Genomic DNA, 19,382 nt, shown 5'->3' with positions numbered 1-19,382 from the left:
ATATTTCACCTTAGGAACTATGGACTCTATGGCATTTTGAAAGGTGGAACTGAGCCCCTCAATGCTCGAGTCAATCTCCGCTATACTGGCATTTCTGTTTGTAGGCAAGAAGTGGCTACTAATACCTTCTTCCATTTTCCTTTTAAATCTTCCAATATTTACCCTGTCGTCACTTTAATGTGATTTTTGGTGCATTAGCTGGTAAATTTTCAGCCCCAATTTTTGAAGGAATGGTACAGTTGCCTGGACCATGATCCTTCGCGCATTTTACGCACCGGTAGGGCATGCCACAGTTATGTGAGACATGTCCATACCTTTGGCATCTCCTACATTGAACAAGTTCTCGTCCCCTATATTTTTCATAGGTGACGTCACAATGTATTATTTTCTTTACTTTATATAATTTTCTACCCACTTAAGTAGCCATTTATCTTCCGCTATGTTTATTAAGTCAATAATTTCAATGTGGAAGCCTTGAGCTTTCAAAAATTCCTCAATCATGTCTTTGGTATATAAGTGTGACAAACTACTAACCACCACAGAGAAAGGCACCAGAGGTTTAGGTATATGTGTGTGGAATTTATAATTTCTCTCTTTTAAAATTTTAGTTACAGTTTGAAAATTATTTAAGCCTACTACTTTAAGTGACATGAAATTTTTCTTAGCTAAATATACAGAAAAATTGTCTCTACCAATATTTGCATCTAAAATGGTTACGTGCTAAAATTAATAATAAATATATACAATATATACAAAGGAAGGGTTCAATGATCTGTAGTATATACAGGATCAGTGTCCCAGTCATACCTCTGGTACCTTCTATGATAGTACATCAGTCGGTCATCCTCAAATAAAAGTCCCTCATCTCTTAACTTTAATAAAGCTGAAGGGGTTAGATGCCTCCTAGAGAGGAGGACTGAAATGTCAGGTTCTGTTGATAAGATTTCGGCTACTAAACTATTATCCAAGTTTTCGGAGGTTTCGAGGAACTTCAATGCCCCGTTCACCATAAACTTATCTATTCTGTTAAAATTTACAGAGGCATATAGCCTTCTGTTAGAAATCCTTCTAGGGATGTTATCAGTACCTACATTTCGCCTAAATCCTAAAGCTGATGTAAGAATAGATCTCTCGAATTTTCGTAATCTTTCCATTTGCGATGAGGATATATCAGCCCATGCAGCAAATGAATACGTAATAATAGGTCTAATTATTTGTCTGTAGATTAAAAGTTTTACTTCACTTGAGAGAGCATCCCTCATGGCGAATATCCTCATATATGCATAATATACTTTTTTTGCCTTGGACAGGATGAAGTCCACATGACGACAAAATTGAAATATGTTATCGAACATGATGCCAAGGTACTTCATCCTGTCCGAGGCAACAATCGTACCCTCTCTTGATTTAATAGCAGGTACAAACCGTCTCATGTTTGGACATGCAGCTCTGGGTTTTCCTTTAAAAACTACTGAGACACATTTCTCAGTATTTCGTTTGAAACCCCATTTGTCAAAATAATCACATAGTATGTTCATATAAACGTTAATTCGTCTTTCGACTGTGTTAGCATATCTCCCTCTCAAGGCTAACAAAATATCATTCGCATATAATAGTAGCAAGCTCCCTTCAGGTGGATCAGGGATATCGCTGATGAAAAGGTTGAACAACACAGGCCCTAGAAGGGAACCTTGCGGTACCCCTGCTATGACCTGTCGTTGTCCAGATTCCTTATCACCCACTTTCACCCTGAATACCCGACCATCCAGGAAACTTGCTACCATTCTATAGGTTTGAATATCCAGTCCAAATGATTGGATCTTATATAAAAGACCTTTGTGCCAAACGGCGTCAAAGGCTTTAGAAAAGTCAAGGCTGACCGCTATGGTACCTTGGTATCGCTTAAAGCCATTGGCCACATAATTAGAAAATGTGGCCAAGGCATGTGTAGTGGAGTGGTGGGGTTTGTAACCAAACTGACAATCTTTGATTATTCTTTTGTCTTCTATAAATTTTTTGAGTCGTTTATAAATTATACTTTCTAATATTTTTCCAAATGGAGAAAGTAATGAAATAGGTCTATAATTAGAACACATTTTTGTGTCAGAGTGTGGTTTGGGTATAGGTATAACCAGAGCTTCCTTCCATTTTGATGGAAAGTAGCCTAAATTTAGGCAATGGTTATATAATATTGCTAAAAATTGAGAAATGGAGTCTCCAACCTTTTTCACAGCCACATCTGGAACCTTGTCTATTCCAGTGGACTTACGGTGGGGTCTAGCAGCGATAGCAGAGGCAACAATCTCGCTGTCGACGAACCCGTTTTCAATCCATCTTGTCTCGTTATTAAATCACCGCCGAACTCCACCAGAGGTTCCCGAGCTACCGCTCCTCCTACAGTCTCGTTCACAAGACTATAGAAGGAGCCGTTCTCAGGATTTTCCTCTATATGATGTGAGCTCCTCATGTGATCGGCAAAAAGCTCAGCCTTCTCTAGGTCGTCCGCAATGAGTGACCCGCTATCATCTATAATTTTGTTTATTGGATTCCTAAATGACAATCCAGCTGCTCGCTTAACCCTACCGTAAGTCTTAGGTCCTACGTCAATGTTTTGAAGATATTCTCTGTATCTGTCCTTTTCAAAATTAGACACTAATTGTGTTATTATATTACTAATATTCCTTATATCAGCATTTAATTCAGCATATCTGCCTGGATCTGGTGTTCTCCTTAATGTTTGTCTTAGTCTTTTGCGTTCTTTCATTAGACGCACAATTCTTGGGGGTAATTTTACTAACATAGGGCTTCTATATTTCACCTTAGGAACTATGGACTCTATGGCATTTTGAAAGGTGGAACTGAGCCCCTCAATGCACGAGTCAATCTCCGCTATACTGGCATTTCTGTTTGTAGGCAAGAAGTGGCTACTAATACCTTCTTCTATTTTCCTTTTAAATCTTCCAATATTTACCCTGTCGTCACTTTAATGTGATTTTTGGTGCATTAGCTGGTAAATTTTCAGCCCCAATTTTGGAAGGAATGGTACAGTTGCCTGGACCATGATCCTTCGCGCATTTTACGCACCGGCAGGGCATGCCACAGTTATGTGAGACATGTCCATACCTTTGGCATCTCCTACATTGAACAAGTTCTCGTCCCCTATATTTTTCATAGGTGACGTCACAATGTATTATTTTCTTTACTTTATATAATTTTCTACCCACTTAAGTAGCCATTTATCTTCCGCTATGTTTATTAAGTCAATAATTTCAATGTGGAAGCCTTGAGCTTTCAAAAATTCCTCAATCATGTCTTTGGTATTGTTTACACCAACGGCTGAATTAGAATTGCGAGGGGAAAGGGAATGGACTGTAAGTATGGAACTTGGATGTGTGGACAACAAACGAGCTCTCTGAAGCCTAAACAAAATCAATGCAATAACTTTGTTTTGATTTTGCGGCTCACCAATAGATAAAAACGAAAGCAGTGCAATAGAAATAACCCAAAAAGGAATACGCAAAGAATTGAATGCGAATGTTGATGAATATACCTTTATTTTCGTATATTGGAACCTTACCAAGTAGGTGTTGATGCTTCAGCGGTTAAAAAAACAAGAAAGATTTCAATGTTAGGTTTATCTCAAAAAAATTGAATAGTTACTTTTCAGAATTAACATCAATTACTTTCGTTTAGTTAATGCCGATTTTACACTATATTTAAAGTATTTGGGAGATTTTCTTAAAAGTAGGGATTTCAGTTTGGACATATTCATTCCGGCCCCCATTGCAGTACAGCTGCAATAAAAGCTAGATTGTCTATCGCTTATAATCTAAATAAAATTCATTTATTTACTAAGGACTTGATATGATAATTCAATGTTTCTAGATACTTCAGATGGAACTTGACTTAAGAATTAATAAAATATTTAGATATACGCAAAGATATCGTATCTTTTGGATAAGAGTTTCACCTTCTTCTGTTCATGTGGAGAATGAACCGTACAAAATGATTCCAAAAGTTGTATTTTGGGCTGAAGGTAATCCTGGTCGCACAAAAATGCCGTCTGAAACCATACGTGAAAAAACGTCTACCCCAAGGATTATGTCGACAGGTGACCGAATGTTAAATGTCTGGTCAGCCAAAACAAAGCTCTGAAACTTGGCCTTTATGTCATCGGGAAGAGATTTCTTCGGGGTTACATAACGGATTCGACCATTGACTTTAAGGGTGACATCCAACTTAACGTCGGGGTTAACCACAGAATGTAATGTAAGTGCACAAAGTGTCTCATTGTCCAACTCTATTGTTGCAAATTCCAGCTTCTCTATAAAAGTTTTAGAGATACAACTCATACGACAGGCAGTGTCCACCAAGCACCTTGCTAGTGTATCCCCTTCTTTGGTATGTATCTTTACTATTAAGGTTGGGAGGATAGTAGCTACGTTCTGTTTGAGGATCGACGTTAGAGTTGTTGTGCAAGTGGCTACATGTTCGAATGATGACCGCATTGGCGTATAACTGGATATCGCTTCCTTTGACGTGTCCGAGGTAGAACGATGGGGTATGTTGCTTTTGGAATTCGAGCGCTTGGGAGAGTTTTCTAAGCTAGTGTGCATGTGTAGTAGAGAATGGTGTTCTTTGTGACAATACCCACAACCAGTTTTGGTAAAGCACGTCTGTTGAGAGTGTGAATGGGCCAGGCAGTTAGGACAATATCCATACTTTTTAACGACCTCTCTACGCTTCACGGTATTCATTTCGCGAAATCTCCAACAACTTTTGAGTGGATGATGCTTCTTGCACACTCTACAAACAAATCTAGGGTTTTGTTTACGAGAAGAATTCTTAAGGCTCCTATTTCTGGAATAAAGGAAATGGGATTAGATACATGGATTGGTATGGAAAGCTAAAGGAAATAGGAAACATGTAATATAGGAAAAGAGAAACAATACTTATTCATGAGTCTGTGATAACGACGAGTTTTGTAATTGGACGTGTAATGGTGCCTTTTTGAGTAAAAACATCGGCAACCCTTACCTTCCTGTCGCTACCATAATATACTTTGGTTATTTTTCCCAGACGCCAACTGTTTGGGGGTAAATTCTCTTCCCGGATAACTACAATGGCGTCCTTCTTCAGATCGGTTTCCGGTTGTTTCCATTTATTTCGCTTTTGGAGTTCTTTTAAGTACTCGTTCTTCCATCGGGAGCAAAAATGTTGGTGGATGGATTTTAGACGTTGCCAACGATTTTGAATGGATATTTGGGCATAGTTGGCTTCAGGATCTAATGGAGTTAGTATTGGACTACCAATTAAGAAGTGTCCTGGAGTTAAGGCTGCTAAATCCGAAGGATCCTGGGAAATAGGGGATATGGGCCTGGAGTTCAAACAGGCTTCGATTTTACATAGCAATGTTTGCATCTCCTCAAAAGTATATTTAAAACATCCTGCTGTCTTCTTAAAATGCAGCTTAAAGCTTTTGACGCCGGCTTCCCATAAGCCACCCATATGTGGAGCCCCAGGGGGAATGAAATGCCATGAGATGTTCTGATAGGAATAGTTGGAGATAACTGCTCGGTGGGATGTTTCTATGTATTCTCTTGTGAGGACTCTTGAAGCTCCCACGAATGTAGTCCCGTTGTCAGAGTGCAAATGGAGTGGACATCCTCGTCGCGAAACGAATCGGCCGAATGCTGCCAGAAATGCGGAAGTGGAAAGGTCAGAGGTGGCTTCGAGGTGTATCGCTTTTGTGGAGAAACAAACGAAAACACACACGTAACCCTTGGTAATTCGGCAACATCGACCTGAATAACTCTTTATATCAAAAGGCCCGGCGAAGTCCAGGCCAGTGTGAGTAAATGGACGGGAGAATTCACACCTCTCAGGAGGCAGCGGTGCCATGAGTTGGTTTTGACACCATTTTTTATAGAGAATACAGGGCTTACACTTGTGAATTGTAGTTTTTATCAAATTCTTTACCTTGGGGATCCAGTATTGTAGGCGAATCAAACGTAGAACAAGCTGATTGCCACCGTGCAGACTAAGAAGATGAATGAAGCTAACTAACAGTCTGGAATATTGACACTGATAAGGAAGAATTATTGGATGCCTTTCGTCTAAGGATAGTATGGACGACCTTTCTAGGCGACCACAAGCCCGCATTACCCCATCATTGTCCAAAAATGGATTGAGATTAAGCAAAGCGCTGGAGGACAAAATAGCTCTCTTTGAATTAAGAGAAGAATATTCATTAGGGTAAAAGGCCTTCTGCGTGGTTGAGATGAGTTTTTTACGAACAAATTGAATCTCACTAGCAGTTATAGTGTTATCAGTCCTTTGATAGTTTGATCTATATTTAGGATGGGTAGCCAAAAAGAACCGATATATGTAGGAAATGACACGCAACGCTTTGGGAAACGATGAAAAGTTTTCGAGGATATCCTCGAATTTTTCAAAATATGCAAAATGTACTTTTATGTGCTTCTGCTCTAATTCCGTATATTGGATTCTAACCTTTTGATGGATTTCAGGCCAATGTTCAGAGGGTTCAGCGAGCCAACTCGGCCCTTTCCACCATAGATCCCTATCTAACAGATCATGGGGATACACACCTCTGCTGGCCAAATCAGCTGGATTGTACTCGGACTCTACATGGAACCATTTGGTAGGATCTGCCACTTCGATGATCTTGGACACTCGGTTCGCCACAAACGTGTTCCAGTGACATGGAGGCTTCGCTAACCAGGACAATACAATCGAAGAAACTGTGGAATAAGTGCGTCAATCATTTCGGCCAAAAGTGTGGCACCACATAACTCCAACCTTGGAATTGATAGCGTTTTTATTGGCGCTACTCTTGTTTTCGAAGATACCAAATGAGTGCAGATGGAATCTGGATAAATAATCCGTATGTATATTACAGCGGCATATGCTTTTTCTGAGGCATCAGAAAAACAATGGAATTGAACCTCACCGCCTGGTACAAAGTTAATCCAACGAGGGATTCGAATCTTCTCTATACCTGGATAATGATACTTAAATGTTTTCCACAATTGTAAGGAATCAGGCTTTATTTCCGCATCCCAACTGGTCTGGTCCATCCAAATCTTTTGCATTATGATTTTAGCCATTATAATGATCGGGGCCAACCAACCAGCGGGATCAAAGAGTTTGGATATTTGTGAAAATACTTCTCGTTTTGAATAGGACTCAGCATCTGGAAGATTACTCGTGGAAAAGTAAAACTCGTCATCCAGAGCGTTCCACCTTATTCCAAGGGTTTTAGCAGCGCTATGTTCGTCAAAATTCAAAAAATCGGCATGCAAAAGATCTTCCCCTGGAATACCTTTTAAAATTTCCTTTGTATTGGAGGTCCATTTCCTCATGATAAAACCTGCCGATCTCAAAGCTTCAACTAACTGTTTCCTAGTCTCTATTGCTGAATGAATGTCATGGGCCCCGACTAAAGCGTCATCCACATACATAGATGTTTTGAGAACCTGACTAGCTAAAGGATACTTCTGTTGTATATCATCTGCTAATTGGAGAATTGTCCGTATAGCAAGATACGGAGCACAATTGAGGCCAAACGTTACCGTACGGAGTTCATAGTCCTTTATTGGCTCATTTGGGTCCTTTCGGTATAAAATCCTTTGGAAGGGAGTATGGATAGGGTTCACAAGGATTTGGCGATACATTTTCTGTATATCGCCATTAAATACAAACTGATAGAAACGCCAGTTAAGTATTAGGATGGTTAAATCGTTTTGGAGAACTGGGCCTGTGTATAAAACATCGTTTAGACTAATGCCATTCGAAGTTGGAGACGATGCATTAAATACCACCCGAACTTTGGTGGTAGTGGAGTCTGGCTTTAAAACCGCATGATGCGGTAAATAGTAGCACTGTGAACTAGACGAACTATTGCTCTGAAATTCTCTAATGGAAAACATGTGGTTCAGTGATAGATATTCCAGGATATTTTTATCGTATTCTTCCTTGAGACTAGGGTTCCGGAGAAGGCGATTTTCACTTCGGAAGAACTGTGCCATGGAAATGGATCGAGACCGTCCTAGACACAGTGATTTAGGGAATTCTTCCTTAAATGGAAGACAAACCACGTATCTACCTCCTTCGTCTCTGTAAGTAGTGGATTTGTATAACTCCTCACAGAACTTATCTGCCGACGAGATCACTCGTTTTCGTGGAACGTTCTCCACCTCCCAAAATTTGGAAATTCTTTCATCAAGAGAGATTTCATTGAACAAGGAGATGACATTGGAGAAACAAGAGGTATTCTCGGAAGGCACGGGTCCTGCGAGGATCCATCCGAACACAGTTTCATGTGCCATCAGAGATCCGCATATATTATTCGTGCACTTTGGTAACATTATTGATGGCAAAATATCGGCGCCTAAAAGAATGTCAATCTTTGAGCTTACATAGAAACTAGGGTCCGCTAAAGTTAAAGGCGGCAGCTCTCTAAGGATATCTCGGTTGATTGTTTTGGAAGGAAGACTGCACGACAAATGGGGAACAATGAGTGCAGATATGTTTATCTCAAAGTTCTCGTTTAAAGGCGAACCCAAACCAAAATTGCATTCCCTATGAACGTCGGCTGTGACTGTGTTATTCAGCCCTGAAATCGTGGCTGTTACACGTCTAAAGGGTAGCTTGAGAAAGTTAGAAAGCTTCTCGGAGATAAATGTACCTTCTGACCCCGAGTCTAAGAGAGCTCTAGCTCGATATGTGACACCTAGATGGACGACGTTGACAATTGCTGTTCCAAGCAACACCCCTTTGACATTCGATGCGAAACAATTTTGAACAATTTCTGCGGAAGGGCGAGAGGATTGTGCCTGTTGAATATCCTTGCTATTGGTGAAGGAATTATGCGATCTGGAAGTATTCTGGACAGTGTTTGGGAAATCGGACTCCCTATGGAGCAGTGTGTTGTGTCTCTTGTTGCACTTGAAACAAGAGTTCTTGCTCTTGCAATTTTTTACCGTGTGTAAGCTAGAAAAACAATTTAAGCACAAATTGTTGCTTTTGATTTCAGCTAGCCGTTGATTGTATGTCATGTCTAGGAATCGAGGACATTTCCGTATGATATGGAAATCCTTTGGACATAATCTACACTGCGTCTTACACACGTTAGTCTGGAATGTATTTATCTTCCCAGGTTTAATTTTAGAGATAGAAGTCGATTTGATCTTGGAGTTGTCGGGCCTTCGTTCATTGGATACTCTCATCTCGGTAACTGATTCTAAGGTCCTATACCGATTGGTGAGAAAAGTATCGAAATCCGACCATTTTGGAATACTGGTCTTATCATTTAAGGTATGCTCCCATAGAGTGAGAGTGGAGTCAGGTAAACAGTTTGAACAGAGGAAGATGAAAATCGGATTCCAACTCTCAGTATCAATTTCGTAAAGTTGCAGGTTGGATATGCATGAATTTATACTCATTTGCAACTTTTTAAGGGAACTAGAAGTTTCTGTTGGAATTTTGGGAAGATGGAACAGATTTTTCAATTGTTCATTTATCAGCACCCGCTTATTTTCAAATCGGGCACATAAATTTTTCCAAGCTGAAACAAAGCCGTCATTGGTGAGAGGGCTTTTGGAGACAATATCATGCGCTTCACCCTTTGTTTTCTGAGTAAGGTGAAAAAGTCTTTCCACTGGAGTTAATTTTGAATTTTTAATACAAAGGGCTGTGAACAAGTCACGGAAGGTCGGCCAGGATTTATAGTCACTATGGAAAGTGTTCAACTCAATCGGAGGTAAATTGAAACTATGGACCACCGACCGGCTCGGGGATGGGACTGAATGAGAAGGGGAAAGGACAGCTGTGGCTTCAGTCAACTTCGAGATACACCTACAATAGGTACAGTAGGACCTTTTGTATTTATCTTTGACTGTCTCTGCAACACTAGCTTGTTTGCCTTCTTCATCTCCTTCTTCTTCGTCTTCCTGTTCGACTTCATTAGCTAAATCTGTCAAACATTGTTCGTAAACCTGCTTCAACCTTTGCCATATGGATTTTACTTCTTCGCGGTGGATATCTAAGAATGCTGAGGTGGTCAATGGAAGTTCATTCGCATTAAGGGATGCTTCGAATTCCACTAAACTATCTGCTAAGCGAATAAGTTTCTCCAGAGACATGTTTAAGAGTCGAAGGAATTGAAAGATTGAAGCAATCAGTCCTACCAAATTTACTAATGAAGTCCAAAAAGGCCTATTTGAGACAAGAGTCCTGTTGCTTTAGTAATATTTGAAAATACAGTGAAACCGTGATTATTCGAATTTCAAAGGACCAGGCAATTTAAAGAATTATCGATAGTTACGATTTAACGAGTTTATAATGTTAGTTTTCAATATGAAATGCACTAATTTCTGAGAAAACAATGCGAATCGATCACAATGTCAGTCGAACGTTGTAAGTTAATATTCTTCAAAGGTTGCATCTAAAAAGTTTTGGACTAGAGCAAGGAATTTCCCTCAAAACAGCGATATGCTAAGGTTGGTGATATGATTCTTTGAGGGGAGGCGACTCCTTGATGTGGTCTACCAAAAAAGGTAGTAATGTGTGAGGTCAAAACAGGGTTTGGAAAATCGAGTTATTAAGGGAACCAGTCAGTAATCGCTATTCTACGGTAGATGCCTGAAGGTTTTGGAAAACCAACATAGAAACAAGTAGAAATAATTCAGGAAATTCTATTTTTGATTTTTAAATCTTGACCAATACTTGGCCACCGGTGAACATGTATTGGCTAATCCCTTGTATGTTTAACGTAAGCCTCGAAATAACAACCTGGGACAGGAAAAGATTACCATTCGATTTATCTCTGTGACAGCAGTGTCTGCAGAGCTGTGTCAAAATTGTCGTTACTTAACTTCTCCCAATGTTTTTTAATTGAAGTCGACAGTAAAGATTTCCACAAAGAAAACGTAAAGCTGTTGTTTGTGCTTTAGGCAAATATATACAGTAATGATCTAGAATAATATGCGTTGATGACTCCCGTTTAGCCTGCAAAATGCATAAAGCCCAAGATGATGCGGTGTATAATCTCTCCAAAAACAAAAATAAAGTTTTATATTGAATTGATAAACAAAAATATCATGTGGCTTGTTTTTAATCTTGATTTTTCATTAATGTGATGAGTTAGAAACAGAACACTGTGCTCTGTATCATTGGAAGTATATGTTATTCTTATTGTATCTAGATACGAAAAGTAGGTCAAACAGTGTGCACTGGAAATGATAACAGCTGATCGCAACAGTAGAGAAGTAAAGCACCAAATAAAAGGCCAATGTCCTCACTAATGGAAAATGCATGGAAGAATTGAAAATAAATTTAAGAGAGTAGGTAGTTCTCAGAGAAGGAATAGCTATGTAGAAATTGTGAGCAGTTACAATATTTGGAATCAGTAGCGGAATTGTGAGAAATATCAATAGGGAGAGCCCGTCATGTGCGGAATCGAGAGAATATTGTAAGCCAGAGAACTTGAGATAGGAATGAGTGATATTGTGAATGAGCGGACATGCGCACTCCACTCGCCGAAATGGATGAATTTAACAAAGAATAATAAACAGAGATAAAATTAGTGATTGCCGATTGAGTGCAAAATTATTACGGACAGAATGGAGAAAGTGATATCAAAACGGGTGCTACTAATGTTAAATATCAGCGATAATGTTAACGACCACGTGATTTTAAGTTGTGAGCTCGATTTATATTACACAGGTTTAGTATTGTAACACGTTTAACCAACGTTTACATTATGCACCAAACTTTTTAATACGATTTCTGTCCAATCATAATTAGAGTCAATAATAAGTATGTAACTTTAAGCGCTGCATGTGAGCATGTAACCGAAGATTTATGAACTTTTAGCGTAAATATGTGACGCTTGTAAAATAAGTTAGTATAGCTCTTGAAAACCACTGAGCTTAAAAACAGATTTGTGTTTCACTTACAGTTTGCTCCTCTTCTGTGGCGTTCTTTGGTTACTACCCAATGCTGTTGATGGATTAAAATGGGATTTTTCACTAAAGCACAAGTACACAAATATCACGTACTAATCTTGTTATTTTAATATTAAAAAATGTTTCTGTTTCAAATTAGTTTTTAACTAGACCAATAAATATATTTTACGTATTTATGAAACATGTAAAAAAACTTTTTGCATCCGACGTAATGTCACCATGAATTTAGTTACAACACTTCTGCCAGAACACTAAAATCACATGCAAAGCAAAATGTTGAATATACCAACAAGGTTGAGCGGAAATCTTCTGAGAGTCGTTTGTCAATCCGGCTCGAAGGACCAATGTTTACACCAACGGCTGAATTAGAATTGCGAGGGGAAAGGGAATGGACTGTAAGTATGGAACTTGGATGTGTGGACAACAAACGAGCTCTCTGAAGCCTAAACAAAATCAATGCAATAACTTTGTTTTGATTTTGCGGCTCACCAATAGATAAAAACGAAAGCAGTGCAATAGAAATAACCCAAAAAGGAATACGCAAAGAATTGAATGCGAATGTTGATGAATATACCTTTATTTTCGTATATTGGAACCTTACCAAGTAGGTGATGATGCTTCAGCGGTTAAAAAAACAAGAAAGATTTCAATGTTAGGTTTATCTCAAAAAAATTGAATAGTTACTTTTCAGAATTAACATCAATTACTTTCGTTTAGTTAATGCCGATTTTACACTATATTTAAAGTATTTGGGAGATTTTCTTAAAAGTAGGGATTTCAGTTTGGACATATTCAGGTATATAAGTGTGACAAACTACTAACCACCACAGAGAAAGGCACCAGAGGTTTAGGTATATGTGTGTGGAATTTATAATTTCTCTCTTTTAAAATTTTAGTTACAGTTTGAAATTTATTTAAGCCTACTACTTTAAGTGACATGAAATTTTTCTTAGCTAAATATACAGAAAAATTGTCTCTACCAATATTTGCATCTAAAATGGTTACGTGCTAAAATTAATAATAAATATATACAATATATACAAAGGAAGGGTTCAATGATCTGTAGTATATACAGGATCAGTGTCCCAGTCATACCTCTGGTACCTTCTATGATAGTACATCAGTCGGTCATCCTCAAATAAAAGTCCCTCATCTCTTAACTTTAATAAAGCTGAAGGGGTTAGATGCCTCCTAGAGAGGAGGACTGAAATGTCAGGTTCTGTTGAGAAGATTTCGGCTACTAAACTATTATCCAAGTTTTCGGAGGTTTCGAGGAACTTCAATGCCCCGTTCACCATAAACTTATCTATTCTGTTAAAATTTACAGAGGCATATAGCCTTCTGTTAGAAATCCTTCTAGGGATGTTATCAGTACCTACATTTCGCCTAAATCCTAAAGCTGATGTAAGAATAGATCTCTCGAATTTTCGTAATCTTTCCATTTGCGATGAGGATATATCAGCCCATGCAGCAAATGAATACGTAATAATAGGTCTAATTATTTGTCTGTAGATTAAAAGTTTTACTTCACTTGAGAGAGCATCCCTCATGCCGAATATCCTCATATATGCATAATATACTTTTTTTGCCTTGGACAGGATGAAGTCCACATGACGACAAAATTGAAATATGTTATCGAACATGATGCCAAGGTACTTCATCCTGTCCGAGGCAACAATCGTACCCTCTCTTGATTTAATAGCAGGTACAAACCGTCTCATGTTTGGACATGCAGCTCTGGGTTTTCCTTTAAAAACTACTGAGACACATTTCTCAGTATTTCGTTTGAAACCCCATTTGTCAAAATAATCACATAGTATGTTCATATAAACTTTAATTCGTCTTTCGACTGTGTTAGCATATCTCCCTCTCAAGGCTAACAAAATATCATTCGCATATAATAGTAGCAAGCTCCCTTCAGGTGGATCAGGGATATCGCTGATGAAAAGGTTGAACAACACAGGCCCTAGAAGGGAACCTTGCGGTACCCCTGCTATGACCTGTCGTTGTCCAGATTCCTTATCACCCACTTTCACCCTGAATACCCGACCATCCAGGAAACTTGCTACCATTCTATAGGTTTGAATATCCAGTCCAAATGATTGGATCTTATATAAAAGACCTTTGTGCCAAACGGCGTCAAAGGCTTTAGAAAAGTCAAGGCTGACCGCTATGGTACCTTGGTATCGCTTAAAGACATTGGCCACATAATTAGAAAATGTGGCCAAGGCATGTGTAGTGGAGTGGTGGGGTTTGTAACCAAACTGACAATCTTTGATTATTCTTTTGTCTTCTATAAATTTTTTGAGTCGTTTATAAATTATAGTTTCTAATATTTTTCCAAATGGAGAAAGTAATGAAATAGGTCTATAATTAGAACACATTTTTGTGTCAGAGTGTGGTTTGGGTCTAGGTATAACCAGAGCTTCCTTCCATTTTGATGGAAAGTAGCCTAAATTTAGGCAATGGTTATATAATATTGCTAAAAATTGAGAAATGGAGTCTCCAACCTTTTTCACAGCCACATCTGGAACCTTGTCTATTCCAGTGGACTTACGGTGGGGTCTAGCAGCGATAGCAGAGGCAACAATCTCGCTGTCGACGAACCCGTTTTCAATCCATCTTGTCTCGTTATTAAATCACCGCCGAACTCCACCAGAGGTTCCCGAGCTACCGCTCCTCCTACAGTCTCGTTCACAAGACTATAGAAGGAGCCGTCCTCAGGATTTTCCTCTATATGATGTGAGCTCCTCATGTGATCGGCAAAAAGCTCAGCCTTCTCTAGGTCGTCCGCAATGAGTGACCCGCTATCATCTATAATTTTGTTTATTGGATTCCTAAATGACAATCCAGCTGCTCGCTTAACCCTACAATAAGTCTTAGGTCCTACGTCAATGTTTTGAAGATATTCTCTGTATCTGTCCTTTTCAAAATTAGACACTAATTGTGTTATTATATTACTAATATTCCTTATATCTGCATTTAATTCAGCATATCTGCCTGGATCTGGTGTTCTCCTTAATGTTTGTCTTAGTCTTTTGCGTTCTTTCATTAGACGCACAATTCTTGGGGGTAATTTTACTAACATAGGGCTTCTATATTTCACCTTAGGAACTATGGACTCTATGGCATTTTGAAAGGTGGAACTGAGCCCCTCAATGCACGAGTCAATCTCCGCTATACTGGCATTTCTGTTTGTAGGCAAGAAGTGGCTACTAATACCTTCTTCTATTTTCCTTTTAAATCTTCCAATATTTACCCTGTCGTCACTTTAATGTGATTTTTGGTGCATTAGCTGGTAAATTTTCAGCCACAATGTTGGAAGGAATGGTACAGTTGCCTGGACCATGATCCTTCGCGCGAGACATGTCCATACCTTTGGCATCTCCTACATTGAACAAGTTCTCGTCCCCTATATTTTTCATAGGTGACGTCACAATGTATTATTTTCTTTACTTTATATAATTTTCGCATATGTGTTGATCTACCCACCTTAAGTAGCCATTTATCTTCCGCTATGTTTATTAAGTCAATAATTTCAATGTGGAAGCCTTGAGCTTTCAAAAATTCCTCAATCATGTCTTTGGTATATAAGTGTGACAAACTACTAACCACCACAGAGAAAGGCACCAGAGGTTTAGGTATGTGTGTGTGGAATTTATAATTTCTCTCTTTTAAAATTTGAGTTACAGTTTGAAAATTATTTAAGCCTACTACTTTAAGTGACATGAAATTTTTCTTAGCTAAATATACAGAAAAATTGTCTCTACCAATATTTGCATCTAAAATGGTTGCAATTTCTTTAAGAGAAGTGTCATAAATAGTTATAGATGGTAAGTTTTTACCTTTATTTCTGGCATCAGATTGAGGTTTCTGTTGACTGCTTGCTGCTGGCTGTGTGACTGCTACTGGTGCTGTTGCTGTCGTTGTAGCCGCCGCTGAAATTGGTTCTCCCGCCGATGTTGTGGCTGATGTTGAGACCGTTATTGATTTTACCCTAGATTTGAGTTTTTTGGTTGCCTTGAGTATAGGTTGTTCTGCCCATGTCTCAGTTATAGTATTCTCTTGTACTGTATCTTCAACCATCGCTGTGCCGGGGTTTTCGGCTACCCCGACCGACTCATCTTTATTTGGTGCTTGTTGTAGCATATTATTGGTTGTAGGTAGCAAAGGTTTAAAAGGCTTTGCAAAATTGTTATTGTATGCAGCTAACTGATTTTCCAGGTTGGCAATAACTCTTTTATAACTGAATTCTTTGCTGTAGAAATCAGACAATTGTTTAGCCGTCTGTTCCTGCAGTTTCCGCAACGCCGACAGTTCTTCCAGAAGAGATTTGTTAGTCTCTTCCATATTTTTAAGGGAATTTTGAAGCGTTGAAATTGTTGCTTCCATCCTTATATTTTCGTATATAGTGTCGTCATCATCAGATTTATGTTTTCTTTTGTTCTTGCTTCTCTTTTTGGTTTTGAGAGAAGTTTCATTCATATTTTCATTAGTGGGGACGTTCAAATCCTCATCCTTTCTGGCTTCGGCAGCAATGTCTGCACAAGTATCGGACATTATGTCTACAATTTCTTCCATCTCGGCTGCTGACATGTCGACGGCAAAGTTCAGAGCCGCCGACACTTACACGAACGCCGTCAATGTCTTTTACTTTTTACACCACAAAATATTTCTCACAATTGAAACAAAATTAGTTTATCTCTTTTGCTTATTGTGGGTTTCACTATTAGCTTTTCACTTTTAGTTTTTTGAATCACACAAACACTTTTAACACTGTTCACAAAGGATGATCAACACACAAGCAATGAAATCAATGGCCATATGAAGCATAATAAACTATGTTTCTTTGCCAACGACCATACCACGCTGAGTACATCGGTTCTCGTCCGATCACCGAAATTAAGCAGCGTCGGGCGTGGTTAGTACTTAGATGGGGGACCGCTTGGGAACACCGCGTGTTGTTGGCATTGTCCAAATTTTTTTATTTCATTTTATTTTCTTTTTTATTTTTCTATTAAATAAAAAAAGAATGAAGTCGATATCTTCATTTTTAACCGAAATAGAGCCAAAAAAAAAAAAAAAATACTCAACTGCTTATTATTTTAAGGTAAATGTAAAACATTTGCTATTGATTATACTCAGTTATATGTAGCTAGATACAATAGTCTATGATTTCCTTTGTAAAAAAAGTAAAATTTTTTATAAATTTGTTTCGTTTCTCAAAAAAGGGTAATTTAAGGAGGCAAATTTTCCCAAAATGCATTTATTGCATCAATAAGTCGTTGAGTCGTTGTGTTGAACGGACGTGTTTTTTTGTCGCTCCTACTTAAAGTTTTTTCTTACGTTTTTTTTGTAATTTTCAACTAAAAAATGACAACACCACCGGCAACATTGTGCGCAAAATGCTTTAAGTCGGCAAAGTCAAATGTTCTTTCTTGCCACATTTGTAAAGCTAAATTTCATTTTTTATGCATGCATTTCTTCTTTATTTGCCTATTCGATTTTCGAATGTTGGCGACCAAAATGCAAATATAAGTATAGTATTACAATAGTTTGAATTATTAAATATTGTTAATAATATCGGCAAAAGTCTCTCTGTGTCTAGCTTCGCTTAGCAGGTTTATGACGTCACGTATGCCGGTCCATTCTTGGATGTTGTTGATCCACAGAAGTTGTTTCCTCCCTCTTGTCGGCCTTCCTTCAAAGTTTACACGGATAATACTTTGCAGCAGTTTGTATTTTTGATTTCTCATAACGTGTCCCAAGTATGATGTTTTTCGTCTCTTTATGTTATTCAACAGCTTTTTCTCTGTGTAATCTTCTGAGAACTTCATTATTTGATATGAAGTGTGTCCACGATATTTTTAGGATGCGTCGATATGTCCACATCTCAAAAGCTTCGAGTTTTTTCATATCTACGGATTTTAAGGTATGTTTCCACGGCATATAATAGGACAGACCATACATATGTTTTAATATATCTTAATTTAGTTTTTAAGTTTACATTATGGCTTGTAAAGATTTTTTTATATTTAAAGAATGTGTCTCTAGCCATTTCAATCCTGCAGGCTATTTCTTTAGAAATGTCCCATTCGTTGTTGATTATAACTCCCAGATATTTAAAGCTTTGGACTCTTTCCACATTTATTTCATTAATTTTTAATGGGGCCGCATTAGTATATGTATGGCGTTTACTGATGACCATGTATTTCGTTTTGTTGATATTAATTTTAAGACCGTATTTTTCGCTGCAAGTGGTCAGCCTGTTGACGAGTTCTTGAAGTCCTGACATATTATCAGCTATAAGAGTGGTGTCATCGGCATACCTTATATTGTTAATGAACGTTCGATTTACATATATTCCTTTCCGGATATCATTTATTGATTCTTTGAATATTCGTTCAGCGTATATATTGAAAAGTAGAGGGGACAGGACACAACCTTGTCTAACACCTCTAGAAATATTAATATTTTCATTCAGTTCGCCATTGACGTTGACTTGCGCTGTTTGGTGCCAGTACAAACTTTTTATGCATTCAAGCTCCTTGCCTTCTACTCCAATGGACAATAAAATCTCTATCATTTTGTCATGTTGGACCGTGTCAAATGCTTTTTCATAATCAATAAAGCATATGAACACGTCCTTCTGCGAATTTCGGCATTTTTGAACTAACGCTTGTAAGGCGAATAAAGCTTTGCGGGTTCCCATCCCATCTTTAAAACCAAACTGGTTGGTCCCCATTGCATTTTCACATTTCCGGTAAATTCTGGAGTGAATAATCTTTAGAAATATTTTGAGTGCGTGGCTCATTAGACTAATTAATCGATATTCATTACAAAATTTTGGACGAGTTTTCTTAGGAATGGTTATAAAAATGGATGTGAGCCAATCTTTGGGATATTTACTAGTTTCGTAAACATAATTAAAAAGTTTCGTCAGAAGGTTAATGTTTTCACCATCAATTAACTTCAACAATTCGGAAGGAATCTCGTCTGGTCCACATGCTTTTTTATCTTTTAGCGCCTTTACTGCTGTTTCAACCTCCGATCTTGTGATAGATGTCCCAGATAATTGTTGATCTACCGGCCTTTTTTTCTTGGTGCTTTTCTGTATAGGACAGATTATTGTCAGCAATAGTTTTAATGGATTATTGTCAGCAATAGTTTTGTGGCTTTTCTGTATAGGACAGATTATTGTCAGCAATAGTTTTAATGGCGCATTTTATGGATTCCCAAATATTTTCATTGTTGACTGAGGTTAGTTCGTGGCTTAAAAGTTGTTTTACATTGGCTCGAACTGTTTGATCCTGTAGATTCTGTATATCAATCTTTTTCTTTTATTTGGTCCCCTTAGCATATGCAGAAATTTTAATTCGTAATTTAGACATT

At 38.1% G+C, this 19,382-nt stretch overlaps 1 non-coding gene across 1 annotated transcript; it reads left to right on the top strand.

Annotated features, from left to right (window-relative positions):
• Window positions 1-16,841: 16,841 nt before the first annotated feature.
• Window positions 16,842-16,960, top strand: LOC141388373 (5S ribosomal RNA). Its single transcript, XR_012408858.1, has one exon. It is a non-coding gene; the product is annotated as a 5S ribosomal RNA (ribosomal RNA).
• The last annotated feature ends 2,422 nt before the right edge of the window (window positions 16,961-19,382 follow it).

The sequence above is a fragment of the Musca autumnalis genome, unplaced genomic scaffold (assembly GCF_047663935.1).
Source record: "Musca autumnalis isolate F117 unplaced genomic scaffold, ASM4766393v1 scaffold_92, whole genome shotgun sequence".
NCBI lineage: Eukaryota > Metazoa > Arthropoda > Insecta > Diptera > Muscidae > Musca > Musca autumnalis.
The sequence above is the reverse complement of the archived record's forward strand: the minus strand, read 5'-3'. Positions and strand labels throughout refer to the sequence as shown.